This window comes from Castor canadensis, chromosome 1 (genome assembly GCF_047511655.1).
Source record: "Castor canadensis chromosome 1, mCasCan1.hap1v2, whole genome shotgun sequence".
Taxonomy (NCBI): domain Eukaryota; kingdom Metazoa; phylum Chordata; class Mammalia; order Rodentia; family Castoridae; genus Castor; species Castor canadensis.
In genome coordinates, this window is record NC_133386.1 from 165,889,959 (window position 1) to 165,914,867 (window position 24,909).

Here is a 24,909-nt window from a genome sequence, read left to right on the forward strand (position 1 = left end):
TGCATTTGATATATAGGTTGAAATTTATGACCTTACCTTTTCTCCTGTATTTGGATAGTTTAAATATATATTACATTTATCCTCTAGTTTTGATTAAATATTGTTTTTGTATAACCTTTTTCATTAAGTGAGGTAGTATTGATTTCATTAGAATACTGGCATTTAATATTAGTCTATGAAATTTTACAAATCACTTATAGTTACTAACCAAGTGAACAGTAGGCTATTTCTGCACCCTAGAAGGCTACCCAAGTTAACCACTGTTCTTCCCTGCCCCCATTAACACTCATTCTCTATCACCATGCTCTTCTAATATTCAATAGCTTACTGTACAGTGCATTACATATAATTGGGTTGTTTCAAAATTTTCACTCTGTAACATTTTCTTTCTATTTAAGATTTATTTTTAATAACTTAAAAATTATAATAAAATTTCCTAAGGCAAAAGAATAAAGTGTGTTTTTTATCTGCAAAGGTCTTTAGACATAATAGTTTCATCACTTTATTTAATAAATGTGGATACTTGTCCAATTAATTGGGAACCATTAGATTAATACTTACTGAAAAGTTAAGTAAGGGTATAACTTTACTGTGTTCTCTGTATATTAGTGTTAGGTTTTAACTTATATCACACAACGAAGTGATAAAATATTTAGAAAAATATAACTTTAATTTTAGAAGATGGTAGAATGTAATTTAAATTTCATGTTATATTTCAGTGTATATAATTTGAACACTCAGCAGTGTTCTGTTAGCTGTTTCATCACTAGCCATGCACTCATGTTTCACCTTACCTTTACTTATGATCAGCAGATTAGGTTAATCATTACATTTCTTTTGTTCACATTTAAAAGTATAATGAATATACTTTTATATCATATTCATATAAGGAATATGATAACAAAATTTTTATCCACTTTGATCCACTTAGCATTCAGGACCATATCATAATTGACTCAGGCTACTGCAGGCATTTGTTACACTGAATAATACATGAATCACATAGATTGTGTTTTTATTTTTATGGTTTTAGATCATACTGAAAATTAAACCCAGGACCTTGCAGATACTAACCACATCCTTGACTACTGATCTATACCCCCAACCCTCTAGAAAGATATTGCCATACTCTGACAAAGACTTAAAACAAAGGCATATCTGGTATTAAATTTATTATGATTTTAGCAATGAAAATTATTAAATGACTTTGATCTTTTTGGCTTTATTTAGGAATTAAATATAACAAGTCAGATAGTAGTCATTTACTGTAATTCTGTTAATATTAAGAGTTAATGAAGTGAGGACATTGAGGCAATGTTTAAGGAAATTAATTCATAACTGGAGTTATAGCTCAATAGTAGTATATGTGCTTCATGTACATGTGCACAAAGCCCTGGGTTCAGTCCCCAGCACAAAAAACAAGGAAACAATTGGTTCATGTTTAAATGATCTTAATAATAAATAATTGTTGAATAGTCACACAAAAGAAACAGATATGAAATATTATTCAAAAATTGTTACATCCTTATAAATTGTAACACCGATGTTAGGTCTTATCTGATGTTGTAATTAGCTGCTTTGTTTTAAATTGCGTCTTTATGCCTCCCATGTACTCATTTGGCTTACCTTTTAGAATATCATTGGTAGTTTAGTTATCATTGCAATTTCCCCAAAGGCAGCATAAACGATATAACTATAGATACCAACCCTTCTGTTACCTTCTCTTTTTATAGTGAAAAATGTCATCATTAAATCCTTTTTGTATGAAATAATAATGTTTATTTCCTAAAGGAAACTGATTATTCATTTAGATGGTAGTATAAAATATGTAAACTTGTTCCTTTTTTTAAAAATCAGTTGTCATGTGCTATTTATGCATAATCATGAACTGAACTGTATAATCCAGTGGGACTTGGAGTGGGATAAAGAAAATACGGAACCCAGAGAAACTGTAGTGAGAACACAATGACTATAGAATATGGCAAGAAGATGGGGTAGATGAGTACTCTTCTGAGTTACAGAAGGAATGGTCTGGTAGTTACCATAAACACGAGTCAAGTGTATTAGCATTGTCCACAGTTGGCAATGGTGATCTTCTTGCTAGTGTTGCCATTCCTATACTCAAAACCCTCTATGGCTTATACCATATTTATGCCCCCTATTACCTTACCAAAGACCACATGCTTGCCATCCTCAGAACCATTTGCATTTGGTGCAGCACTTGCCATGCACAAGATGCCAAGACCTGTGTGCTTCAGGATGAAGTTCTCATCATCAAATTTCTCCCCAAAGATAGACTTGCTGCCAGTGTTATTATTGGCACATGAATCCTGTAATAATTCTGTGAAAGCAGGAACTTTTATAACCCTTGTAATCCTTTCTCTTCAGTGCTCAGAGCATGAAAAAAGTTTCTGCTGTCCTTGGTACTTTGTCCGCAAAATTCTCAGAGGAGTTATGGCCCAAGGGCTTGCTATTAATGGCATGTGGAAGAACATGATTAGCAGCAGGCAGGTGTTGAGGGCAGCAGTATCTTCAAAACCATAAACCTAGTTCTTAATAATCCATCTTAGCTTATTTTTAATATTTATATTTGGGAAATAAAATTTAAAATAATATACTTAATGTGTAGCTTAGAAACATAGCTTATTTTATTTTATTTCTAAGAACACATTTGAACTTGCAATAAAGAAAAATATATGATATTATAAACTGACTGAAATACTGTACCAATAAATACATTGCTGAATTTTATATTTCTTGGAAGTTCACAAGAAATGTTAAATAATTTAGTGTTGATTCATAATTCTAAGTTTCATTTCTTTCTTAACATACTGTTTTGAAATTTAGGGAGTATAAAATTGCTGCAAAGTCACTAATAACTTGAACTACAAAATGAGATTTTTGTCTTTTTAATGCATTCTATGTGTGTATCATCATTTTTTATTTCCCAAATAAAGAAACAAAGCCTACAGAATGTCATGATAGAGAAATACAGTATTATATCTAAAGTCAATGTCAAATAGATTTTTGAAGAAAGACACCATGAAACACCTCTAAGGATTGTTCCCAAAACTTTAATTTGAATTTCATAGTTTTGTGTATATACTCCTTATGTCTATTCCTTGGGTTCTTATTTTGACAGATGCAAGCAAATATAGATTATAAGTATCAATTAATCATGGAGCAAGTAATAGTGAATGACAGAGTTTTAAAAACCTCTTGACTCAGTCAGGACTCTATCAGTTGAAGTGTAAAACCAGTGAACAGTTACAAGGCTAAGCTTCCATGAATGAGTCATTTCTACTTGATTATTCCCTGTGGTGATTAGCTTGACAGTACAGCAAACCTCACATTTTATAAACTATCACTAGGATGCTATATAAGAGTATTTTATGATTTGTTCAAATAAAATTGTAACAGAAATTTCAATAAAATGGAAGTTCCAAATTGATCCTAATCAGCTGTGTTGTCATTACAAAAGCACTTACTTATGAAGCCACTCTAAAAAGTCCTTTGGAACAGATTTCATATGTTTGCAATGGTATTGATTTATAATTTCTCTTTTTAGGGGTCCTGCTAGAGTACCATGCAATAGTCTGTATTTGGAGTTAGTGCTATTGATCTGCTCATGAATGTTGATTATACTTTATTGACTGCTTTAATTTTTTTCTTGATCAATAGCTATTCAAAAATTGATTTAATGCTGTTTACTACTGATGATTTTAAGATTGTTTCTCCTAAAGAAAAAACTAGCTTATAATTTATCTTAATAGTCCTCTTGCCTGTGAATACAACCATTTATTTAGAGAAAGAAATAGATGGCCACTTTTTGCCTTCTTTTAGAAAATAAATAAAATGTCTTTCACGTGAGCCTTTACACGCACACCCCCCTCCCCGTGGCTAACAATAACAAAGGGAGCTTATATTTTCATAAACGATGAATAAAGGTCAAGGGCTACTTGTAGAAATTGTAGCAGAATCATCACGTCAAACATTTACCAATCTTTTGATTACATACTCTTTGGATTTATATTTCCAACTCATTTGACATTTTAAGTTAAAATAGATTTATTTCAAGTCTTCTTGACTATTAAGAATGTAAAAATTTTTTTCATTATAGTCAGGTATATTTAGATTCTGAAAAGATCATCTCGTTTTAATCTTTTTCCCTTATGTTTGAAAAACCTTAAGGTCCAAAGAAATAAAGCAATGTGTTTAAAGTCATATAGCCATATTTCTCCCCCTCTTTCTTTGTCTTTCTCTTTTTTCTTTCTGTCATATAAACACACATATACATTCTTTGAATTGTACCCCAGGGCTTTGCACATTCTAAGCATGGGTTCTGCTACTGAGCTAAACCCCCAGGCCATGATGCTCTTACATGAAGCATTTAATAATTATCATTGAATGAGATGTGAATGAAAATATGGACAAATGACTGTAAGAGAATAGAGAATGAGGGAGGGGGAAATGGAGAATTAATGTTTATGTAAGAATTACAATGCAAATTAGTACAAATTAAAACTTTATTAACAAGGTTAAGTGTATTTTACTTAATTTTTTATTGTTGTGCTGGGTGGGGGAACATTATGATATTTACAGAATTTCTTACAATATATCATTACTAGAGTTCCCTCCCTCCATCATTCTCCTTCATTGTTCCCTCCATTCCTGGAATAGTTTCAGCAGGTATCATTTTTTCATTTACATACATGTGTACACACTATTTGCTCCATATTCACCCTCCTTCACCATTTCTCCACCTTCTCCCTACTCCCACTGGCACTAACTCCCCACCCCCCCTTTTCAGGACCTGTTCTGCCCTCCTGTTCTCTGGTTTTGTAAAAGAAAAAAAATGACACTTTTGCTTGTTTAAGATAGCTACACAGGGAGTTTCCTTATGGCACTTCCATATATGTATTATAGCCCAAATTGGTTCATCTCTATTTTTCTTCTTTCTACCTTAGTTCCTTTCTTATGGTAGTTTCAACTGGTTTAAAAGACCTATATTCATTCTTGTATAGAGAGTACATGAACCACATTCACCTTCTTAACTTCCTTCTTCTATCCTTCCCCTTTTATATGTGACCTCCCCTTAGTGTGACCTGTTTTTTATGCTGTTGCTGTACTTGTATTAGGTCTATGTTCCACATAAGAGAGAAAACATGAGGCTTTTGGCCTTCTGAACCTGGCTAACATCGCTTAAGATGATGTTCTCCAGTTCGATCCATTTACCTGCAAACAAGTTTCATTCTTTTTTGTGGCTGAATAAAATTCCATTGTATATAATTACCATATTTTCTTAATCCATTCATCAGTAGTGGGGCATCTTGGCTGTTTCATAGCTTAGCTATTATGAATGATGCTGCAATAGACATGAGTGTGCAGGTGCCTTTTGTTGTAACCTGACTTACATTCCTTTGGGTATATCCCTAGGAGTGGAATTGCTGGATCATATGGAAGTTCTATTTTTAGTATTTTGAGGAGCCTCCATACTGTTTTACACTGTGGTTATACCAGCAGTATATGAGGGGTCCTTTTTCTCTGTATCCTTGCCAGCATTTATCGTTTGTGTTCTTGATGGTAGCCATTCTAACAGGAGTGAGGTGAAATCTTAACATAGTTTTGATTTGCATTTCCTTTATGGGCAGGGATGTTTTATTTCTTTTGGTAATGGTAGAGTGAACACTATGTAGCATTCGTTTGCTTTAGTTATAACACAATCAAGCAAAGTAATAGATGTAGACTTGCACTAATGAGAGTTATCCGAGGTTATATTTACATTATACCTTATAATGAAATTATAAAATCAAGCTTACTAATAACAGAACTTTCTCAAAAGAAGAAATTCAAATGGCCAAAAAACACATGAAAAAATGCTCACCATCTCTAGCAATAAAGGAAATGCAAATTAAAACCACACTAAGATTCCACCTCACCCCTGTTAGAATAGCCATCATTAGCAACAGCACTAACAACAGGTGTTGGCGAGTATGTGGGGATAAAGGAACCCTCTTACACTGTTGGTGGGAATGTAAACTAGTACAACCACTCTGGAAAAAAATTTGGAGGCTACTTAAAAAGCTAAACATTGATCTACCATTTGATCCAGCAATACCACTCTTGGGGATACACCCAAAAGAATGTGACACAGGTTACTCCAGAGGCACCTGCACACCCATGTTTATTGCGGCACTATTCACAATAGCCAAGTTATGGAAACAGCCAAGATGCCCCACCACTGACAAATGGATTAAGAAAATGTGGTATCTATACACAATGGAATTTTATGCAGCCATGAAGAAGAACGAAATTTTATCATTCACCGGTAAATGGATGGAATTGGAGAACATCATTCTGAGTGAGGTTAGCCTGGCCCAAAAGACCAAAAGTCGTATGTTGTCCCTCATATGTGGACATTAGATCAAGGGCAAACACAACAAGGGGATTGGACTTTGAGCACATGATAAAAGCGAGAGCACAGAAGGGAGGGGTGAGGATAAGGTAAGACACCTAAAAAATTAGCTAGCATTTGTTGCCCTTAACGCAGAGAAACTAAAGCAGATACCTTAAAAGCAACTGAGGCCAATAGGAAAAGGGGACCAGGAACTAGAGAAAAGGTTAGATCAAAAAGAATTAGCTTAGAAGGTAACACACACGCACAGGAAATTAATGTGAGTCAACTCCCTGTATAGCTATCCTTATCTCAACCAGCAAAAACCCTTGTTCCTCCCTATTATTGCTTATACTCTCTCTTCAACAAAATTAGAAATAAGGGCAAAATAGTTTCTGCTGGGTATTGAGGGGATGGGGGGCGGAGAGGGAGGGGGCGGAGGGGGTGAGGGCAGGGGGGAGAAATGACCCAAGCCTTGTATGCACATATGAATAATAAAACAATAAAATAAAAAAGATTTAAAAAATTAAAAAAAAATAAAAAATAAAATAACATTGCTTGAGCAGTAGAGATTTTACAGAAGACATGATGTTTCCTTTATTAGATTATCATAATAAGTTAACATGTTAAAGTTATCTCTAAAATTATAAATCATTAGAAATGAACTGAATGAATGTTTTTGCACTTGTATGTGTATTTTAATGTTAGTGATAATACTTAACATTTTTATTTTAAGGGAAAAATTTACTATATATAAATTGAAGTTTGTAAAAGGTTTTTTTCCTTATATTGTCTTTATCTGGTTTGGCATCAGCACAATTCAAATTACTTTTTACTTTTATGGTTTTTTGTAGTTGTCTAATATTTGTGTTTGTGTATGTGTGAGTGTGTTGCTGTAGATTGAACCCTGGGACTCTGCATGTACTAGGCAAGTGCTCTGCCATTGAGCTACATCTTCAGAATTCAATATTTAACAAAAACTGAAAGGTTTGTAGAAATTTTCATATTGGGATTTATGAGATAAATAAATTTTATTTATGTTTTATGTGAACTGAAGAAAATTTGCCTTTGGAGGGCTGTAGTTTGCTTTAAAAATTTTTTTCCAGTACATGTAACAGTTAGTCAATAATGATCCTTTTCTACTTAAAAATAAAGATTTCTTTTAATACAGAGAGTACATGGATATAAATAAGTGGTGTATTTCAGCTTTTATGTTTAGTAGTTTATAATGTTTAATTATGAATTCCAAGTGTGACAAGCAAATGGTGATATACATTGATTATGGAAAAGATTTTCTTAAGGAAAAAAGAAGTAACTGTAATTACGTATCTAAGATTAGATAAATTCCTGAGAGGTAAAGTTGATTTAAATCTATTGTGAGAACTGATAGAAAAGAATTTGACATTTTGTTCTGATATAAAATACCTAAGTAATTAACAGGAAATGCTAGTTGTTTTAACCTGTTTTTCTCTCTCTAGCAAGAATAATCATTTCCTTGAACTAAGGCTAATGTTTTAATATTTATTATTTTCCATTAGCATACTTCTGATCATTATTTGGTATGCTCAATGGTTATATATTTAAAGCCTTTTTCAATTTTAACCAGAGTACTTAAAATTATTTACTTCAAATGTAGGCAACCAAAGTTTTTTTCTTCTGTATTTATTTGTATTTCTTTTCAAGTTTGGGAGTTTAGTCAAAGAGTTCGTTTTCTCTATTTTGTAGTATTCTCTCTTAAGACTACATCATGTAATTCTTGGTAGTTTGTGTTATGAAGGCAAAAATGTTATTGTCTTACAATTGGTATAACACATTCCATAATATATATGACTAAAAGATTTTCAGGTCTTAAGTGATTATCTCCTGATTTTGAAATCATGTTTATTGAAATAACCTTACATTCCTGAGAGTAGCCCCACGAGTAACAATGTGTTATTTTTTTTACCTATTGATGAATTTAATTTTGTTGTATTTGTTGAGGATTTTTATATGTATGTTCATTAGTATTATTGATCTGTTTTCTTCTGTCATTGGTATGTGTATCAGGATATTGCTGATCTAATAAAGTGAGTTGAAAACTATTCACTCCTCTATTTTATCCCATTTCCTGCAAGAAATTTTGTGCACTTGGTACTATTTCTTCTTTGAATGTTAGATAGGACTCAACAATAAAATAAGTCCTCTGGGCCTGGATTCTTCCTTGATAGAAGATTTTGAACTATGGTTTCAGTTTCTTTAAAAATTCCTTCAATAACAAATTTACCTTATCTTACTTTAGCTTTTTTACTTTACAAACTTTATTTTTTTAATTTTTTTGATGATTTTTGTAATACCACTTATTTTAAAACATACATAGTACAGGTGTATATAAAGATATTTTGTTCCTTTATATTCTTATTCTGTAAACTTTTTAAAAAGTTTTACATTCAGTAGTACAGGTTCATGGTAATCCTAGTTACTTGGGAGGGTAAGATTGGGAGGGTCACAATTCCAGGCCAACCTGGGCAAAAAGTTTGTGAGACCCTATTTTAACCAATGCTGAGCATTATGGCATGTGCCTGTCATCCAAAGCTTCATGGGAGATTGAGATCAGGAATCACAGTTCTAGGCCAGCCCAGGCAAAACAACTTGCCAGACTGTATTTTGGTAGAAAAAAAGCTGTGTGTGGTGGCGCGTGGCTTATCAGCATAGCTATGACTGGAAGCATGAAATAGGAGAATCATGGTGCAGGCAGGCTTAGGCAAAAAGCAGAACTTTATCTCCACAATAAACAGATCAAGAAAAGACTGGAGACATGGTTCAAGCAATAGAACACCTGCGTATTAAGCATGAAGTCCTGAAGTCAAATCCCAGTACTGCTAGGATTATAGCCCCGAGTCACAGGCACATAGCTAAGTTTGTTGTTTTTAATTTAAAACTTTTTTTTAAAATAAAAACTAAGGAACAAACACATATATTAGTCTAGACCTAGCAAGGGTGAAGATCATCAACATCATTGTCTTCCTCCTCCACATCTTGTCTCAACTGGAAGGTCTTGAGGCATATAAACACAAACAGAGCTGTGATCTCTATTGATCATATTTTCTTCCTGAATATCTCTTGAAGGTTCTGCCTGGGACTCATCTTGTGCAGGTGCCACTTTTTTCAGAAATATGTCTATAGTGATTTGCTTGGTTTCTTTTTTCATTGTAGGTCTTCTTTTAAGCAGATAGTGCTCTATGAAAATTCCTCTGTTAATGAAAGTAAACCTTTCCATGCTGAGGTCCATGTTTTCTGATTTTTCAGGGAGCTTATCATTGTCTGCTAAATCCTTCATTGTGAATTTTCTTTTTTTTTTTTTCTTCTTCTGAAGCTTCCTTTTCTCTTGCCTCTTCAGCTGTGTGCTTTCCCTAGGTGGTAGGAATTTTTCAGCTCCACTATAATAATATGGGACCACTGTCATGCATGGGTGAACATTGACCAAAATGGTATTATGTAACACAAGATTGTTCTGATTCCCATTAGGTTTTAGCTCTTTTCATCTCAGGAGAATATAATTGTACTCCACTAAATTTAGAAGTTTCTCTTGTATAACTCTCCAGATCCTCTAAAGGGGATAGTTATATGGGTGTTTATATACTACCTCCATCCTGCAATTGACTATATACTGTTAGAACTGTGATCTCAACTGATTGACATCAAGAAAAAAAATAGTCCCTATCTACTATCTATGTTCAGTATGACTGAGGAAAAAGAAATTTAAAAGAAAATACTGTAATTCACATTACATCCTTATGTTTCCATGTTTCATCAAGTCATTGTCTTTTAATCAAATCACTCTCCTTGAGGACCTCTAAGACTGTTCATTGACTGTAAGTTAAAGTCTAACATTTAATTTGACATTTAAAGCCTCCACATCATCTATTCCTAACATATTCTTTCTAATATCATTTCCTACTTAAATCATTTTTAATTAGGCTTATCTGTTTGCAATCTTGAGCAAAAGATAATCTCAACACCTCTTTGTAATCTTTTCCATGTTTCATTATTTTCCATCTCCCATTCTCTAAAACAACCCTGTTCCAACTTCCTACAAAGTATTCTGTCTCTTGATGAGTTTGCTTTCATCTTCATTCTGTTGTTGAAACTGGGAAGATATCAGAACTATGACCAAGTATGATAAAATATGTAGACTAGTTAAATTTTACGGAAGGCAAAGACATTGTTATAAGGAAAACATATCCTTCCTTAAAATGAAAATATTAAAAACTAAAGGTGATAGGAGCACACAGTTTTATTGTTAAGGCAATTAACTATTTTAGTATGGATATTGATTTTGTTATGAGTATTACTTACTTTGAGTCAACAAGTCATCTTAAAATTTGTAAAAGCTCTTCCTGGTCAGTTAAATATTGAGAAATTTGGGCCGCTTTGTTCCTAGAGTATGTAAGACTACAAATGTAGTTAAATTGGCCTCACTATTGAATTCATTGTCCCTACATCAAGTTGTTTATACACTCCAAAAGATAATTTCGTAATGGATAAAATATTGAAAGGTAATAATGAGATCTTTAAAAGTAAAGGCCATCTGGTAAGTTATTTTTCAGTGTGGACTTGAATGACAAGTTCAAAGATGTTTCTCCGTTTTAAGAAATGCAACATAGGCAGACTGGTTATGAAATTATTTTTGATACTGTCTCAGATTTCTATCAAGGTTTAAGTTCTTTTTCTTCAGTATCTTGTATCACCTTTATTTTATTTTTTTCATATTAAAACATGTATTCAGATTTTCTAAGCCATGTTTTCTTTTTCTTATTTTATCATTTTTACAATTATTTACATGTGTATACATTGTTTGAGCCACCTCCTCTCCACTTCCGGACAGAACCTGTTCTGCCCTCTTGTTCTCCGAATTTTTTTGAAGAGAAAACATAAGAGATAATAAGACATAGCGTTTTTGCTAGTTCAAGATCAAGAGAGATTCTAGCATTGCTTCCATGCACTTGTGTATTGCAAACCACATTGGTTGGTCTCTACCAGACCTCTTCACTACTTCCTAGTCGCCTTCCCATAGTGGCCTCTGCCAGTTTAAGATTACTATATTAGCTCCTCTACAGTGAGCACATCAACCACATTCAAGTTTAGGTTTTCTTCCCTTTTCCTATTCCTCCTGTGTGCATTCTCCCCTTAGCATGCAACCCATGTCCAATAATATTACTGCATTTGTTTTAGGTCTGTAATCCACATATGAGGGAGAACATGCGATTTTTGGCCTTCTCTGCCTGGCTAACTTCTCTTAAGATGATGTTCTCCAGTTTCTGTCCATTTACTTGCGAATGACAAAATTTCATTCTTCTTTGTGACTGAATAGGACCTTTTGTATGTCCTACACCTTTAGAAATATTTAACAATGTTAAAAATTATTTAAAAACAAAATTTAAAGTTGGAGTATATAGAACAGATTTATGGAAAACTAAAATGCATACCTAACCTGTAGGGTTTATATTCAAGAGTGGGGGTGGGAGAATGGATTATGTTAACCCATTTTAATATTTCTTTCCAGAACAAATTAGAAAGATTTCAATTTACAAGCCATTTGAAAAGGTAATATTAACTTAATGCAAGTCAGTTAACCTAATTAATACAATTTACATCATACCGAGGCAATTTTTAACATAAATTAAGACATCAGTTATAGGCTGATAATGTTTCAAATGCCTCACAGTCTATGGTTTTTAAATTACTTTGATCTTCTGATAGCACACATATCTGTGACTGCCAAATGTCCAGGCACTAACTCACCAAAGCAGTTTTATCTAAAATTGTATTTTGTAGTGAACTTGTCCCTTTTCATTATTTCTGAAGTTGTGAAAAATTACTTTTTGATTATTCTCCACCCTTACTAACATATTAATATTTTCTCCTTAAATTTTACTTTCTAACCTTTGCTCCAAACAAGGATTTCTTAGTGGTATAGTGTACCATGTCTGAGTCTGTACCATGTCATGTGTACATGTTTGTACAAGTTTAGGAATGCAGAAGTTCTTTTTTTGTAAATTAGGATATGTTCGTTGTACAGGGAGGATTCATTGTGACAATTCCATATAGGTTTATATTGTGCATTGGTTAGATAACCCTACAATGCCTCTCTCCCCTCCCCACTCCATTTAAAACTATTGCAAGATGTTTCTTTGTTCTATTTCATATGAGTATTTGAAGTCCATCTTTAATCTCTTTCATTCATCTTCCCCCCCCAGTAATCCCCCCCACACTGTATGTATTTTACAGTCCCATCTTTCATTATTAATATCTAAGTTGATGTTCAAAGGGGTTTCTCGATGTATCCATGTTTACCCCTTTACTTCCCACATACACCCTCTGCATTTTAAACAGCTTTCAATACATGTCCTTATTTCCTCTACCTTCACAGACGTTATGTTATGATGTTTTATTGTTGATGCTCTATCGTTCTCTTTTCCTTCCCTGAGTTCCATAGAGTATTTCCACTATTACCAACTTGTTCTATATATGAGTTTGTGTATGATCATATTTGTTTTAGTGTTTATGTTTGTCTTTTGGATCTACCTTCTGCATATGAGAGATACCATGTGGCCTTTGTCTTTCTGAACCTGGATTACTTCACTTAACATGATGTCCTCCAATTGCATCCATTTACCTTCAAACCACATGCTGTCATTATTCCTTATGGCTGAGTAAATCTCCATTGTGCATATATACCACATTTTCTTGAACCATTCATCAGGTGTAGGGCATCTGGGTTGTTTGCATTTTTGGCTATTGTTACTAGTGCTGTGATGAACATTGGTGTACAGGTTTGGTTTATTCTTGTTTTTCTAGAAGCTTAAGGTGCATCATTAGGTTGTTTATTTAAGAAGTTCTCTCTCTCTCTTTCACTTATTGTAGCTATAAATTTTCCCATTAGCATGGCCTTTCCTGTGTCCCACAGATTCTGTTAGATTGTATTTTATTTTCATTAGATTCTAAGAACTTTTTGATTTATTTCTTTGGTCACCCATTGGTCATTCAGCAGTCTGTTGTTCAGTCTCCATGAGTTTGAATATTTTCTATGGTTTCTTTTGTTGTTGAGTTCCAGTTTTATTCTGTTATGATCTGATATACAGGGTGGGGATATTTCATTTTTCTTAAATTTGATGAGACTTGCTGTGTGCAAGTCTATTTTGGAGAAAATTCCATGAGCTGCAGAAAAGAATGTGTATTACATTGATATTGGGTGAAATACTCTGTAGATGTCTTTTATGTTCATTTGGTTTAACATGTATTAGTTCTGAAGTTTCTTTGTTGATCTTTTGCCTGGATGACCTATCTATTGGTGGCAGTGGGATATTCAGGTCACCCATTATCACTGTGTTCAGATCTGTCTGTGCTTTTGGGTCCATTTCTGGCTTTTTTTAAATGTAGTTGGGTGCCCTATGTTTGGTGCATATATATTAAGAATTGATATTTCCTCTTGGTGAATTGTTCCTTTAATTAATATGATGTGACCTTCATTGTGTCTTCTGACTGATTTTATTTTGAAGTGTACTTTGTCAGATACAAATATAGTTACTACTGCCTGTTTGTGGGGTCCATTTGCTTAGAAAACCTTTTCCCACCATTTATCTCTAAGTCATTGTTTGTTTTTTTCAGTGAGATAAGTCTCTCACAAACAACAGTGTGGTTGGGTCTTGGTTTTTAACCCAATCTGCTATTCTGTGTCTTTTTATTTGGGCATGGAGGCCATTGACATTCAGTGTTAGTATTGAGAGGTATGTGGTTTATCAAGCCATTTTTATTCCCCTGATGTTTACTTTTTACCTCTTCTTTGTTTACTGGTCTGCTTGGACAAAAGGATTTTCTTTTCTTGCATCTTTCTGTCTCACTCTAATTTCTTCTTCCGTGCATCACAGTCTTGGGCCACATGTTTACACAAGTTTAGGAATATGGAAGTTCTTACTCACTTGTAATATACATGCTTGTGCGTGTGCATGTGTATGTATGTATACACCATTGAATTGGACAGTTGAACACTTGTGCTTATATTTATTGATCTGCTTTACTTTGGGTAAAATTAATGTCATTTTGAGGCCATCATTTGTCACTGTCATTCATTCTAATTTAATGTTTATGTTAAATTTTCTATATTAGAACCATATTGAAACTGCCATTGGTAAAATGATGTGCCTTTTTTTTGCAAATAGCATTTGCTCACCACATAACACGTTGATTAAAGAGATCAGTATTATAATATTTTCATAGTATAGTTCAAAATACATATATACATATTTAATAATTCTTAAAAAGCCTGACTAGCATTCTTAGTATTTATATATATATATTCATCATAGTTTATCTAGAATATGTGATGTGACTGTCTTGATGATGTATGTAAAAACTACTTTTCTCACTAAATAAAAAGACTGACAGATTCATGTTGTCCAAGCCAGAGAACTCTGTGAATTGAAACTTATTGAGAGTACCCATGCTATTTTATTCTTAGTTATATGCATTAACTCAACTGTTCTAACTATAAGCAGATTAAGCCACCAGTACATGGCTTGGAATTGTAATTGAAAATCATCCCATGTTACAGATATGACTGAAAGCTACACATCACAAAGAGGAATGAATACTCTAATAATTTAATTTAATGTAATTGAAGAGCGTACTTTAAAATGAAGAAAAAAAGTTTTGTTATGACAAGATTTCTTTTTTGAATATGATATAGTTGGTGCTAGCAGTATAAAATTTCAGAAGTTAGGCAGAGTGAGTTATCACAGTATCACGAATACTCATGATAATATGGGAAACGAGGTAAACTTATTGCAGTGCATTGATTGTTTTATTTGTGGTGTGACTTTTTTGTTGTTTTGAGAATTTTTTAAATTTTTACATAAGCCTGTGCAGTAGTTACAAATAAAACAATATAAGTGCTTAGCAGACAGATACTAAAGACAGATTGACAAGACAATAATAAATCAAGTGGTTTAATTGGAAAAATGACTATAAAGTTGGCATTCTGTGTTCACAGTTACATGTTCTAATTTATTTTACATCTGCAAATGCATCAGTATGAGAAATGTCTGCTTATTGACATATTAGACAGAAAACATAGGGAAAGCCTCAAAGAACTCAATGATAGTCTTAAATGATTTATTCGGAACACACACATACATATTTTTGGGGGGTTGTCAGAATAGCCAAATAGCATTGTCAGACAAGCTCCTTTCTCACTAATTACATAGACGGGATCCTCTGTTGCATGTGGGAAATGTGTGCCAAGTCAACTCTAGAGCTACAATATTTCCAAAGGCTATATCATATGATTTGTTGTATATATAATGAATGTGATTTTTAGATTAGTACTAACTTTTTAAAATATAATTAGAACTTAATGTTTTTTAAGCATTGTCAGAAATCAAGCTTCTTGATCTCACTATGGATTAATGCCATATTTTAATTTTTAAATTATTTTATTCAGGATCTCTGCTCATTAATTTCCTTGACTTTATCATTTCAGGTTTACTATACAAAAATTATTCTATTCTCACTGAAATTATTAAATCTGTCAGGTTTTCCTTTCAAGATACCCGAACCTTCTCATACTTTTCATTTTTTCTCTTTTGGAATAAAACATTGCTCCTTTGGTCTTCCTTTTTTTTTTTTTTTAAGACAGGATCTTTTAAAGTCCAGAACAGTCTTGAAATTGAGATCCTCCTGCCTCAGCTTCCCAAGTACTGGGATTGTAGATTTATACCACCATGCCTGACACCATGGGGGATGGAAGTCTGGAATGGAGGAAGAAGAAATATTTGCCTTATTCGTGCCTTTGTCCTTAATTGTACCACTAACGCATATTTTCTAAAGTGGCTCCAATATACTTAATCTGTGAAATGGGGTTATTTTTTCTCCTTATAGATTGTTGTAAGAATTAAGTTAGATCAAGATTAAAAAGTGTGGCACAATGAGTGCTAGAACAAATTAATTGCATAGCAAATGGTTTCTGTTACCCTCCACATTCTCCAGATGAACATGAGTCTGCCATTCAGTAGCTATGCCTGGTCAAGTTAATTAATCCTGTCTAAAACTTGCTTTTCTTCCTTGTAAAATATTGGTAGTAACACTTTCTTACCTCAGAGTGCAGTGTTGAGAATTACTCTGTCGCATGTGTGTTTTTACGCCTATGTATTAAATGAATCAGTGATGCAGATAAAATGGTTTAGCATTGTGCTTGACATGAAGTACACATTGAATGAATGTAACAAATATTATTGTTATTGTAATTATGAATATATATGTCAGCCTACAGACAGCATCATACTAAATGGGAAAATTCTGAAACCATTTCCTGTTAAGTCAGGAATGAGACAAAGGTGTCCACTTTCCCAACTCTTATTCAGTACAATACTAGAATGCCTAACCAATAAGGTAAGAGAAAGAAATACAAGAACTTCAAATAGGGTAGGAAAACGTCAGATTATCCCTATTTGTAGATATGATCCTATACTTGTAAGACTCTAAAGACTCCATTAAAAACCTCCTAAATCTAAAAATTGCTTCTGACAAAGTAGCAGAATATAAAATTAACACACACAAATCAGTAGTTTTTCTATATACCAACAATGAACAGATTGAGAAAGAAATCAGGAAAACAATTACATTTACAATAGCCTAAAAGCAATACAATGCCTAGGAATTATCTTCACTAAAAGCTAAAAGAACTTTTAGGTTTAAAGTATAGAGCCTTGAAGAAAGAAATTGAAGTCACCAGAAAGACCTCCCATGTTCATTTGGGTATATCCTTAGGAGTGGAATTGTTGGCTCATATGGCAATTCTATTTTTAGCTTTTAGAGGAGCCTCCATACTATTTTTCATAGTGATTGTACTAATTTACATTCCTCCCAGCAATATCTGAGAGTTCATTTGCCCATCTCTTCATTGTGTCACTGAGTTTTTGGGAATTTAGTTTTTTGAGCTTTTTGTTATTCTGGTTATCAATTCTTGTCAGAAGTGTAGTTGGCAAAGATTTTCTCCCATTCTGTCTGCAGCCTTTTCAATTTAGAGACCACTTCTTTTATTGTGTAGATGCTTTTTAATTTTATGTAGTCCTATTTGTCAATCCTTTCTCTTAGTTGGTGAGCTATTTGAGTTCTATTGAGGAAGTCATTGTCTATGCATATTAATTCCAGTGTATTCTCTGCTCTTTCCTGCACTATCTTCAGAGTTTCAGGTCTTATTAATCTTCGAGCTGATACTTGTACAGATATCCTTTTTTTCCCAGCAACATTTGTTGAAGAGTCTATCTTTTCTCCATTGTATGTTTTTGGCTCCTTTGTCAAAGATCAGGTGGGTAGCTGCATGGATTTATATCTGGGTCTTCTATTCTGTTGCACTGGTCTTCATATCTGTTTTTGTGTCAGTACAGTGCTGTTTTTATTACTATTGGTCTGTAGTATAGTTTGAAGTTGGGTATTGTGATACTTCCAGCTTTGTTCTTTTTGCTGGTATTGCCTTGGCTTTTCATGGTCTTTTGTGCTTCCAAAGGAACTTTACTATTGATTTTTCAATCTCTGTAGTTAATATCATTGGAATTTTGATGGGAATTGCATTGAACATGTAGATTGCTTTTGGTAGTATAGCCATTTTTACTATGTTGACTACTTTGCTGAAGCTATTTATGGTGTCTAGGAATTTTTTTGGTGAAGTTTTTCAGGTCTTTTAGGTATAAGATCATGCCATCTGCAAATAAGGGTAGTTTACTTCCTTTCTCTGCAAATAAGGGTAGTTTACTTCCTTTCCAATTTGTATTCCTTTTATTTCTTCTTCCTGTCTTATTGCTCTGTTTAGGAATTCCAAGACTATTTTGGATAAGTGTAGAGAGACCGGACACCCTTGTCTCATTCCTTACTGTAGAAGAAATTGTTTCAGGTTTTTGTAATTTAGCATGATGTTGGCTATAGGCTTATTATATATAGCCTTTATTATGTTGAGATACATTCCTTCTGTTCCTAGTTTCATCAGAGCTTTTATCATGAAAGAATGTTCAATTTTATTGAAGGCTTTTTCTATGTCTATTTGGATGATCTTTGCTTCTGTTAGTGTGCTGTATTGCATTTAATGATTTGTGTATGTTCAGCATCCCTGCATCCCTAGGATGTAACTGGCTTGATTATGGTATATGACCTTTCTGATATGCTGTTGAATTCGGTTTGCCAATATTTTATTGGTGATTTTTGCATCTATATTCATTAAAGAAATTGGCCTAATTCTTTTTTGTTGTGTTCAGTTTTGAGATGAGTATATTGCTGGCTTCATAGAATGGGTTTACCAGTGTTCCTTTCCTTTGGCAGTGTTCCTTTCCTTTCTCTTTTGTGGGAAAGTTTGAGGAGTGTTGGTATTAATTCTTTTTTAAAGGTCTGGTAGAATTCAGTGGTGAATCCATCAGGTCCTGGACTTTCTTTTTTGGGAAACTATTCATTGCTGCTTCAATTTCATTTTGTTTTGGAGATCTGTTTAGGTGATTAATATCCTCTTGGTTCAGTTTTGAATGGTCATATGTATCTAGAAATTTGTTCATTTCTTTTAGATTTTCCAGTTTATTTGAATACAGGTTTTGAAGGTAGTCCCTAATGATTCCCTGGATTTCCTTGGTGTTTTTTGTTATCTCCCCTTTTTCATTTCTAGTTTAATTTGGGTCTTTTCCCTCCTCAGTTTAGTCAGATTTGCCAGGGGTTTGTCAGTCTTTTTTTTTTTTTTTTCCAAAAAATCAACTTTTTGCTTTATTGATTCTTTGTATGGTTATTTTGATCTCTATTTTGTTGATTTTTGACCCTTATGTTTATTACTTCTCTCCTTCTGCTAGTTTTGGGTTTAGTTTGTTCTTGTTTGTGTAGGAGTTTGAGATTCAGCATTAGGTCATTTATTTGTGATCTTTCTGTGTTTTTAATATATGCATTCATGGCTATAAACTTTCCCCTTAGGACTGCCTTTGCTGTGTTCCATAGGTTCTGATAGGTTGTCCTTTCATTCTCATTAAATTCCAGGAATTTAATGAGCAATGTGTTGTATAACCACCAGTGTTTGAATATTTTCAGCTATTTCTTCTTGTTGAATTCTGGTTTTGTTGCATTGTGGTTACAGTATGCAGGGGTTTATTTCAATTCACTTATATTTGTTAAGACTTCCTTTGTGACCTAAAATACGTTATATTTTGGCAAAAGTTGCTGAGAAGAGTGTATATTGTGCTGTTGCAGGATGGAATACTTTGTAGATGTCTGTTAGGGCCATTTGATTTCTCATGTCATTCAATTCTTGAATTTCTTTGATTTTTTTTTTTTTGACTTGATGACCAATCTCTTGGTGATCGAGACATATTGAACTCTCCCAACACCACTGTGTTGGAGTCTATCTGTGTTTTTAACTCCAGTAGTATATGTTTAATTAAGTTGGGTATACCAACATTGGGCTCATATAAGTAAACAATTGTTATTTCTTCTTGATGTGTTGCTCTTTTTATTAGTATGAAGCAGCCTTCTTTGTCTCTTCTGACTAATTTAGGATTGAAGTCTACTTTATAAGAATTGGTATTCCTGCCTGTTTTAGGGGGCCATTATCTGGTAAATCTTCTTCCACTCTTTTGCTCTTATTCCAGTGTTCATTTCTGTCTATAAGATGGGTTTCTTGTTAAGAACAGATTGTCAGGTCTTCCTTTTTAATCCAGTTTGCTAATTGGTGTCTTTTGATTGGGGAGTTGAAGCCATTAACGTTTAGTGTTAATATTTAGAGGTATGTGGTGATTCCTACCATTTAGTTGTTTTTGTTTTGTAAGGATTTGTGTTTGGACTACTAATTCTCTCCTGTTCTCTGATTACTTGTCTTTGCTTCTGTTGAGGTTTAATAATTCCCATTTTTCCGTAGCTATGTTTGTTTTTGTCTTCTGTGTATAAGATTCCTTTTAGCATGGTGGTTTAGTGGTAATATATTGTTTTAGTTTTTGTTTATTGTGGAAGATTTTTATTCCTCCTTCAATTTTGCCTGACATCTTGCTGGGTAGAGTATCTTAGCACTGTTTTCTTTCAATGCTCAGAATAACGTCACTCTATGCCCTTCTTGCTTTTAAGGTTTCTGTTGAAAAATCTGTTATTTTGGTTGGTTTACCTTCATATGTTATTTGATTTTTCTCTCTTACTGCCTTCTGTTCTTTCCTTGTTCTCTGTGCTAATTGTTTAAACTATAATATGTTATATTGAGGGTCTATTTTGGTCATGTCTGTTTGATGTCCTGGAGTCCTCCTGCACCTGAATGGGTATCTCTTTCTTGAAATATGTGACATTTTCTGCTATTATTTTGTTGACTATATTACATATAGCTTTGGTTTGCTCCTCTTCTTCTTCATTGATTCACATGTTTGGTCTTTTGATGGAGTTGCAGAGTTCTTGCATATTCCTTTCACAGATCTTGAGTCCTTAGTGTCAGAATTCTTCTGGTTTTTTTTTTTTCTTTACTATCTCTATTTTGCCTTCAAGCCCTGACATTCCAATTGTATTTTTTATTTAAGGGAATTTTTATTTGCATGAATTCTGTTTTATTCTTTTTCCTGAGACTTTCCATGTCATTGTTATACTCCTCTTTCATATCTTATTCTGCCTTCTTTTTTTCATATATCTCTTTTTTTTATAATCTCTTTAATTTCATTTTGGAATTTGTTGAAATCCTCTCTGAGTTCATTTAGTCATTTATGTGTCTTCTTGTGTTTTTTATCTGTATTCTGTTGACATTCATTAAGTTGTTTTTGTATGTCCTCTTTAAGCTCATGGAACATTCTTATCATTATTCTTTTGACGTCAGAAACTGGGGATTCATCCCTTTCACTTTCCACCAAGTCCTATTTTTATGTTATTGTTAGCTTTTGGAGGAGTCATATTCCCCTGCCTTCCTTTTCTCCCCATGTTTCTATTTTGTGCTTTGCTCATGTGTTTTTGATTAATTAGTTGGGGATTTTATTCACCTGTTATCTTTCCCGTGACTTAATTTCTATGCTCTGACTAGCTTAGTTATTAGCTAGGTTGTTGTAAAATTTCTTTTTCCCTGACCTGGAGCTATAATTTAGCAGTAACAAATTTACAAATTCAATGCCAAGCCAGTTATTTACATAATATATTAAAAAAATCCCTTGGCAATATTATCTATAAACAGCAGATATTGGGGAGATAACAATTTCTTGGATAAAGATAGATACTTAGGTAACTAAAATGATGGTGCTAGAACAGGGGGTGGTGGGAGGGAGAAGAGGTGAGAGATGTGGGGGATATAGGGTAAGAAGGCCCTAATGTGTGTGAAGGTATAGTTCAGTCATTGTGAGGGAGGGTGTGATTGTCAGGAGTTGCTGAGAGACAGAACAATGGGGGTCATGTGTAAAGTTGGTATTATAAACTATTCAGTCAGTGAGTTGTGAGTATGGAGGAGATAGGGGCAGTGGAGGAAAGGGAAAGGCAACAAGGAAGGTAAGGAGAAAAATGAAAAGAGAAAAGAAGAAAAGACAAGGCTCTTTCCTCTGATTTCAAATCCAGATACTGACACTTTTGACAGTATAGTATCTTCTTAAGGTTGGTATTCTAGACTTTGTGGCAATGGATTTGTCCCTCCCTAACAGACAGATTTGGGGGGAGATCCACTCAAGCAAGGTGTTTGAGCCCAGGCTTTTTTTTGGTGGGGGGGGAGCGTGGGGTGCTGTTCTGGGTCAACTCATTTTTGTAGGCAGGTTTTCTGAAGTTTCCCATGAGGAGATGGTGTGTGAGCAGTAGTCAACCCCTTCTGCCCAGGGGGCAAGCCTGGGAGCTAGAATTGAGCTTTTTTGATCAATTGCTTTTCTCTGGGAAGTCTGTCATTTTCAGCTTATTACCAGTTTCTCCAAGGTGGTCAAATGTGTAATTTTCATGACTGTGGCTGGGCCACCCCACTGCCACACAGTCTGCATCAGCTCAGTGTTCCATCCCACCCCACTAGGCAGAGGTGAAATGTTCCCTCCATTTATTTGGCCACGAGTTCTGCCCAGGAGGGTACAATATGCCTCCCAGCTGCACTAGACTATGTGGTTCCCTCCAAAGCAGATGATCTGTTGCACTCACCAGTCAGGGTTGCAGTTTTACTCTGTTGGAATCAGGTCAGCTCAAGCAGGCAAGCAGGAATCTGAAATTCTGTGTCTGAGTATTATGGTGGGTCCAGGATGTCCTAGAAGCTTGCAGAACTTGTTCTGTAGTTCTCTACCTTGCGTTTTTCTTTTCCAACAGAGGAGAAAAGAAGACAAAAAAAAAAAGTGGGAGGAATATGACTTTCTAGAGGGTGGGTTTACAGCTGCTACTGGTCCCAGCACCTGGGCTTCCGAGGCTATTATGTACTGTAAAAAGCTAATTTAAGGGTCTGTTGATGAACCTTATCTGTACTCTCTGTGTTGGGGATATCTTAGATGGCAAAAAAGGCCATTACCTGATCTTTGCTACCACAAATCTGAAGTATATTTCTGGCATCCCGAAAGATCAGGGTTCCAGGGTCTTACTGGCTATCCACAATTTTGGTCTTCCCGAGAAATAATCTTAAAAAGAAACTTTAGTTATTACCTAGCATGCAGAAGACCCTGGGTCCCATCCTTCCTAAAATCTTTAAAACTATTTATTCATTTTTAAGCAGAATGATATGGATTGCTTATTCTGGCCTTTTAGGAATGCCACAATTTGATTTCACACTATTTTTCCAGGATTATTTCTTAGTTTATCTCACAAGGTAGTATGTCTTACAGCAAATGACACATTATCTGACACATAAATGAAGATGATTAATTTCTCTCCATTTTCCTTTTCTCCCTTTCTCTTTTCACCTTCTGCTTCCAATATATTCTGGATTCCAGTCCAACTGTTCCTAAACAAGTTACTTCCTTTCCTATGTCCATGACTTTATGGAGGCTTGGTTTTCTTCATTTTTTTATTTGTTTATCTACCAGATATTTATTAATTTTATTCTATGTGCAATATATTTCGTTTGGCACTAGAGACGCAAATGTCTAGGGCACCTTCCAGAGGCATATTCTAGGAAAAATAACAGTATTTTAAAGGCATTAAGGCATCCAGATGGGAACTAGGGAAGAGCAAAGATCATGTTTATTTTGGCCTGCTGTATTTTTAGCTCTTAGAACAGTGCTGTGGGCATATTGAGGACTCTCATAATTGTTTAACAAGAAAATTTGAGAGATACAGTATAGGGCAAAAAAGGAAATGAAAGGATGAGACAGCTTGTATTGCATCTTTGACAACTTCAAGTACTTTATGGCTACAAAATATGTTGTAAAATTTGTGTCAGAGAGTAATGGGAGATAATATTGAAATGAAGTTTAGGGGTCAGAATATGAAGAATGCTATCCGTAGAAGTTTGGATTCTTTCTTTTAGCTTTGGAAAGCTACTGAAGAGTTTTAAGTCTCATTCAGATGTCAAATGTAAAAATGTTACTTTAGAAAGTCTCCTATTAATGTAGGAAGAATTTGAAGTTAGGTTAAAGGCACAGTTTTAAGTTGTGAGCTTACTGCATTAGCAAAATACAGTAATGTGGGTCCTAAAATAAAAGTGAAAGCAGAAACATTTGGCATTCATGTGGTAAAAGTTAATAGGATTTTGTAACCATTTGATTTGGAGAATATGGGAGGTACTCTGAGTTCTGCACAGCCCTCAAGGCCCATTTGAAGTATAACCTTTTTCCATATAGTCCACCTTGCTACTGATTTAAATAGTTTTCAGCTTTTTAGCTACTTGTAAGATGTTATGTGTGCCTTTCTTACATTGTGGACTTTTTTTGGTAGTGTTATCATTAGTCATCTGCATGTCTAAATTCCCTTACCATACTTGAAGGCCCATATGTAATATCTTTGTATTTCCTCCTATGACCTTGCTGTTGTTCAGTAAATATGTTATTAATTAATGATATATATTTTAATTATCTCCTAAAATCCAGAAAGTTAAATATATGCTTGGCATATTTCAGTACTCCAAAATAAAACTAGATATCAGTAGGTGAAGTTTAACTGAGAAAAACTTTGAAAACCATTTTAATTCTAAAAATTCAAAATTAACAATTTCCAGAAAAGAAAATATTCATAGGAAAAAATTTTTAAAGTGAAATCAGGCCATAATGTTTCCAAATTCAAATGGTAACTTACTATTAAAAATCTTGCACAGATTGGAAATGACTAATCAACATTAGAAAAATGAAATTGGAAGATCTGCCCTTGTAATGTTCATGGCTAAAAATGTTTTCATGTCCAATTTTAACAGTGTTGTTCCAGTGTAAAAATTTCAGTGATTAGAATTATTGGATTGAAGTCAATTAAATTATTTAATTATCTAATTTGTGCATGATGATTTGGGCAAATGTCTTCATTTTTGTCAGTCTCATTTTCTGTGGGAAGCCTGAGCTGAATCTTAAAGGAAATCAAATTTGGGCAGTATGAAAATATAAGCTAGGATTGTATAC

The 24,909-nt window shown here is 33.9% G+C and overlaps 1 protein-coding gene and 1 pseudogene across 5 annotated transcripts in view; one reads left to right on the top strand and one right to left on the bottom strand.

The window, feature by feature from the left end:
- Positions 1-24,909, top strand: part of Mettl15 (methyltransferase 15, mitochondrial 12S rRNA N4-cytidine) — a 182,357-nt gene that overhangs the window by 49,006 nt on the left and 108,442 nt on the right. The window lies entirely within an intron of this gene.
- LOC141415692 (peptidyl-prolyl cis-trans isomerase A pseudogene) lies at positions 2,064-22,918 on the bottom strand (annotated as a pseudogene).